Raw genomic sequence first — 6,785 nt, forward strand, 5'->3', positions numbered from 1 at the left:
CGTATTTATATTATATTTTTATTTTATTTTTTCTTTCTTCTTGCTGCACCGTGTGGTACCGGATCCTGCACAACAGACTAAATTTTGAGCTTCATATTCTCCTCAAAATTGTCCGACCACCCATTGTGAGTCGGTGAAAACTTTTAGTCATTTCACATTGAGGTCTTTAGCTATTTTCAATCCAGCTATTAGACTTCATATTCGATCTTATTATTCGAAGCTTTAAAAGCGAATCGAAGAGCATACTCAGTGACCATCCTATTGATGTTGGTTAAAATGAGATCCGCTCTGTTGTCTTGTGCATTTGAGTTCTCGTCTTCATGTAGAATCCATACTGGTTCTGAAATTTTATCTTCAAATTGTTCTCCAATTTCATCATCGATAGTCATCGTGCACTCAACAATAAAATTGGCTAGTATCTAAGCCTTTATCGAGGATTGAAGAACATAAGAAAGATTGAACTCATCGAGCTCGATCACCTATTTTGCCATTCTTTTTGAAGTATCTGATCGTTATAGTAAAATCCTCAAAGGAGATCGATTAAGATTTTCACCGAATGGACTTGAAAGTAAGAATGTAGCCATCGTACGGTAATGATAATCATAAGATGATCTTTTCGATTTGAGAATATCTTATTTCTACTCCGTGTAAAATCCGACTTATGTAATAAATAAATTTTTGTACCTTGCCATCTTCTCAGATCAAAACCAAACTACGACTTCAAAAGATGTAGCCAAGTACATAAGTAGCTCATCGCCAATACTTGACTTCGTCAAGAGAGGATGAAAGCTTATATACAGCTTTAAGTCTTCAAAATTTTTTTGACATTCTTCCATCTAAGTAAAGTCTTTCATCTGTCTGAGATTTTGAAAAATAAAAAACATCGCTCTGCTGACTTGAAAATGAATTGACTGAGAGACGTGATGTGTCCGATCAATTTTTGAATATCTCACATAGAAGTAGGAGGCTTCATGTTAAGAATTGCCTTAATCTTTTCGAAATTAGCTTTAATGCATCGCCTTGTCACCATGATCCAAGAAATTTTTTAGAAGTTATCCCAAATGTACACTTAGTCAAATTTAACTTTATTTGATGCTTCCTCAAGACGTCAAAAGCTTTTGCTAAGTCGTCGATATGAAGATATGCTTCATTACTTTTTATGATCATGTCATCGATGTATACTTTTATATTGTGGCCGATTTGGTTTTTGAAGACTTTGTTGACCAATCGTTAATGTGTCACTTTGATGTTTTTAAGGTCAAAGGGCATGACTTTGTAGCAATATAAATCCTTCTCGATAATAAACGCCATTTTCTCCTCATCTTCGGATATCGTCTGGATTTGATTGTATCTAGAAAAGATATCCATAAAGCTCAACAATTGATGGCCCAAAGTAGCATCGATTAACTGATTAATTCTCAGTAGTGAAAAGCTATTCTTTGACAAGCTTTATTTAAATCAGTATAGTCGATACATATTCTTCATTTTTCTTTAGCTTTTTTGACCATCACGATATTTGCAAGCCAATTCGGATAGGTTGCTTCTCGGATGAAGTCAGCAGCTAGCAACTTATCGACTTCTTCGTCGATAGTCTTTTATTGTTCAAGGATGAAACTTCTTTCCTTCTATCGTACCGGTTTGTACTTCGTATTAACATTCAATCTGTGAACAATTACATTAAAAGGAATACCTGACATGTCGGAAGCCGACCAGGAAAAAACGTCAGCATTGTCTCGTAGGAAAATCACAAGTTTTTCCCAAATATCGTTACTTAATAAGGATTTGACTTGGATGGTCTTGGATGGGTCCTTTTCCTTCAGAGGGATTGAGATAAGTTGTTCGACAGGTTTTTCTTAGTTTTCTTCTTCTCTTTGGTCTAATCCATCAATGGGAAGGGTTTCTGTGGACTTTTTTTCTTTGATCATGATTAAGTAACATTATCAAACTGATTGTTGATTTCCTCTCATTTTGTCAGTTCCATTTCTTATCAGAAAGCATATGAAGAGATGGTACATTGAAACCACAGCCCAAAGTGCATTCAGTCCAGGTCATTTTAATATAATGTTGTAGGCTGAAGGAATTCGGACTACAAGGAAGTTAAGTCATACAATAGATTGTCAAGGTTACTATCAGTTGTAACAAGGAGTTCTAATTCTCCCTCCACTTTAATCGAATCTGAAGGAATTCGGACTACAAGGAAGTTAAGTCACACAATAGATTGTCAAGGTTGCTATCAGTCATAACAAGGAGTTCTATTTCTCTCTCCACTTTAACCGAATCACCCGTAAATTCGATTAAGGGCATGTTGATTGGTTTTAGATGGTTAGTAGAAAGTTGCATTCGAAAAAAAATATTGTAGAATAATACGTCAGTGGAGCTTTCATTATCAACTAAACATCGTTTTACATCATAGTTGGCTATTGTCATGAAAATGACAACAGCATCATTATGAGAAGTTTGAACTTTTCACAAGTCTTTCGTAGAGAAAATGATGGCGTTATCTCCCTACTGATGTTTTAATGAACTTTTTCGAGTCTCCTGCCCCCCCAGGTGTTGGTCCTTTAAAAATTATGTTGATCATAACCACCATCGGTTGAGCATAAGTTTCTTCCTTGGGATATGGTTGAGGCTGGAGATCAGTAAGCAGTTGTATAGGATGGTCTCATAGGTACTTTCCGAGGTATCCCCATTGAATCAAAATTTTTATCTCATCATTCAGCTAGATGCACTATTCGGTGTAGTGATCGTGGTCTCGATAGAACCGACAATATCTTTTTCTATTATGAGATGTTGATTGTGTCTTCATCTGTTGGGACCATTAGAGGTAGCTTTCCCCTTCTATCTCTATGAGAATCTATGCATGGAGAGTAGTAAGGGGGGGTATAGGAGTCATACTTGTAGTAGAAGTTCTTCAACTTCGGATTTTGCCAGTGAGGTGGAGCCTCTCCATCAACTTGGGCTTTGCTAGGCCCTTTTGAGGTTCCATCTTTTTTTTTTCATCTTTTTTTGACCTTTGCTTTCGAATTAACGTTAGTCTGTAGCACCTTCCTTGGTATAAATGTACTTCTGTACATGCTCGAGAGATTCAGCATATATTTGGAGAAGCATCTTGTCTAGAAAATAAGTGAACCTGAAACTACGTAGCCCCCTATTCATGGTCGAGATGGCCATGGACTCATTAAGGTCGCAGACCTCCAACGTGAGATTCTCCATTCTACTGTTTGACGGAGAAAAGACTGTTGGATGTTCGTGGTATCCATCTGTTGGTGCTAAAGTGAGCTATAAAAAGTTATTCAACCTGCTCGAAAGATCGGATGCTTTCCGATTGAAGCCCAAATATCAGATTCGAGTAGGTTTTTAGAGAGTAATCAAAAAGGCAACGCAATGGAGGATATCAGAAGCCCCTTGGAGTAGCATGAGAGCCTTGTAGCTCTTAAGATGGTCAAGTGGGTCGGTGGAGCCGTCACATGATTCTATTTGTGGCATTTTGAATCGGGTATGAATTGACTCATCTAGAATTCATCAAAAGAATGGAGGATGAGTGTTGAAGCCAAAGATGCTAGTAAGAATCCTGATTGTTAAGTTGAAGTTGATAGAGTCGACGGTTCAACTACTGTAGTTTATGGTCATAGCCATCCAATCGTCGTTGAGATTCATTGGGATGTTGAAAATATCCTGAGGTAGAACCCTCTCCAGAGGAGCTAAAAGGTGATCAAGGTCTCTTTCTCTTTTTCAAAGTTTGTCGAGGAGAAGGAGATCGATGATCCTTCCAATCGGCATGCCGATCATGCTGAAAACTAGCTCGATGTGAGTGCCGAATAAGTTGAGGATCAGTATGATGAGAGTGTCGAGTTTGCTGATGGGGTGGAGAAACGGCTCGTCGATTGTGCCTAGACGGCACTGCCTGCGGTGTCGGTTCCTCCGACCGTTGCTGTTACTACCACTGCTCTGCAGTCTGCTGCAGACTGTGCATAGCTTCTATAAGGATTTTCACCTGCTGCATCAAGATCGTGAAATTGTTGCTGGTCCACTGTAATCATCGGGTGTAAAGCACTAGGCTCTACATTAGTCGTCAAAAGTACCTCACATCAGGATGAATGTCGGGCAGAGCTAGTTGAAGCATTTTATGCTCTCGTTTTGGCCATGGTTACTGCAAATTGAATTTCTTCTCCTTTCTAGCATGCCAAACTGTTACCGTAAGTCTCTGATAAGATAGTCAATCGTGAGTCGAGGTATTACACCCAGTTGTTGGATGGTAGAAAATCTGCAAAATCAAGTTTGCTTACTAAAATTGTCCAACAGGGGATCCTCCGATATCGAAATCAGTCAGAGTTAGGAAATAGTAGAAAGGACAAAAGCACGAGAGCAAAGAGTCAAGTTATGTCAAAAATCTTATCCTAGTCTCCCTGTTTACTACTTAGATAAGGTAGAGAATGCCCTTACTATATAAGTTCTACCCCTTAAAATTTGGAACATAGGAGTTATTGCCTTTAGTGGGCGGTTACCTTATTAACCGTCATTAAAATTGAGTAAAAGATGATCAGTGGATGGTTGTTATGCCTCATGATCTCATGAATGTGGGTAAGCAATATCTATGCTGAGTAACGTGCGGTCCGTATTCTCTCGGGATTGAGATAGTCGGCAAGAAATTGAGAAAGTTGTTAGTCGGATATCGATTGTTGCATGTCGGACTTAGTCGGCTAAAATCCGACTTAGTCTTAGTCGATCATCATTGGTTGAATTTCGAATTGGATCGTTGGTCGGTATAAAAGTCAGCATGGTCCTCTTAATCGGTTGTCTGCTTAGTCGGTTGAGAGACGAGAATTTATTCCAAAACTAGACATGATGTTACCTTTGATACAGTAGAATCTTTGATTTCATCCTTTTCTCATAGCTTGTCATTCTTTCTATAATTGCATATACTAGATGGTTGATTCGATGTAAGAGGAATAACTGGGCCTTTCAGTCATAGGCCTCAAATCCGAACAATGTAGCTCATTGGTTAATTAAGATGGCTATTGAGTTCCATGAGGTATGTTCTTCATCCAATACCAGTCAAACTGGTGAAGGTAAGTTTTGGTGGCTCATTGTCTAATAGGGAGGCACTGGATTTGTCATCAAAAATTGAAATGGGAAGATACTTCTTGTCGGTGCTAAATATTTTAAAGCTAACTCTGTGCCTTAGGTTGAGCTTTGAGGTGCGTAGGAAGGCCTCAAAGCTGCTCTCACTATATTACATTATAAAAATATTCTTTTAAAGAAACATACTTTGCAAGATTTTTGCTACCGTCACACTACCATTCAAAAGAATGCAAATAAATAAGGGTGTAGTATTACGCTACAATAGGATGGTGCAGCACTAGACTACAGTAGGAATGTAGTGCTGGGCTACAGTAAGGATATAGCGTCGGACTACTATAAAAAATTTAAGTTATATTTACTTCTAAGATAAAAGATTAAGATGAAGACAGAATAATATGGTTGAATTGATTGTTGAGTTATGTAGTATAGAGTTGCTGTCTATACTATTATATTATAATTGCCTTTAAATATGATAGTCATTTACTCCGATAGTTGCTACCCACATCAAGACTCCACTCCCGATTCTAGTAATAATCAACTATCCTTCTACTATGCATATAATAAGCATGATTGCTCTGTAATTATCAGACCGATAATTATATTCAATCAGCTTTTGGCTTATCTTGGCCATTATTCTTCACCCAGCCTACAATATGATCTTCTTTTCTTAGAAATTTCTGAGATCGATATGATTGTCTCGGTCTTTTAATGGTTGTCTTTCATGCTTAAGATTTGATCTTTCGATCTGCTTTCCATCCTTAATATAATCTCATAGCCGAACTCTATTCCATCTTAGTAAGAATTATGTGATTTTCATCTACTCTGATTTTTTCAAATTTAATCTATGTAATGCTTGCTCTTGACTGCTAGTTAGATTATTGAGATATGATATAAACACAAATGATTAGAGAACATAGTTAAATAGAAGAATTCTTCATTTATTTTTTTTCTTCTTTTAAAAAAGGATGTCTGTATCATGCATAATAGTCAACTATATGTTATTTAAGTAACATTTTTCACATGCAAATAACAGGAACCTCTATTTTTATTTTTTAAGACTTTAAGTTGGAGTCCATGTAAATAAAATCAAATAATTAAGGACATGGAAAGTATGGATTAAATAACACAATTCTTCTTTTTCTTTTTTCTTTTTTTTTTTGGTGGCAAACTAGGGTGTTTGCAGCTTGCAAAATAGTCAATTGTAAGTAGACTAGATAACATGTTTTTATTTTGATATTTTAAGAGTTCAAATCAGATCCAATGTAATAAAATCAAGTAGTTAATGCTGTGGAGAAAATGCATCAAATAGAAGAATTCATCATTTATGTTTTTCTTTTTAAAAAGGATGTCCATATAAATGCAAAACAGATGATTATAAATAGTCTAAATAATATGTTTTCATTTTTTATATCACATAGTATTTGTAGCAATATAATAACTTGCCTTAGGTTCACAAAAACACTAAGCCCCTGCTTTTAGTAGTAGCAATTTAGTTTCAAAATTCTGATGCTTCTAATTTATTCCTATAATACTTTAATCATTTTCATTATGAAAACAAATGAATAATTGAAGGATAAACAAAAAAACTTCAAATATTGATTTAATAAAATTCTTGTTGCTCATGGAGAAATAAAGCAATACTAATTATTTCAATTACTTCGATCAGTATGACATCGATTGGTATATTAAATCTAGGAAGAAAT

The sequence above is a fragment of the Elaeis guineensis genome, chromosome 5, assembly GCF_000442705.2.
Source record: "Elaeis guineensis isolate ETL-2024a chromosome 5, EG11, whole genome shotgun sequence".
Classification (NCBI taxonomy): Eukaryota; Viridiplantae; Streptophyta; class Magnoliopsida; order Arecales; family Arecaceae; genus Elaeis; species Elaeis guineensis.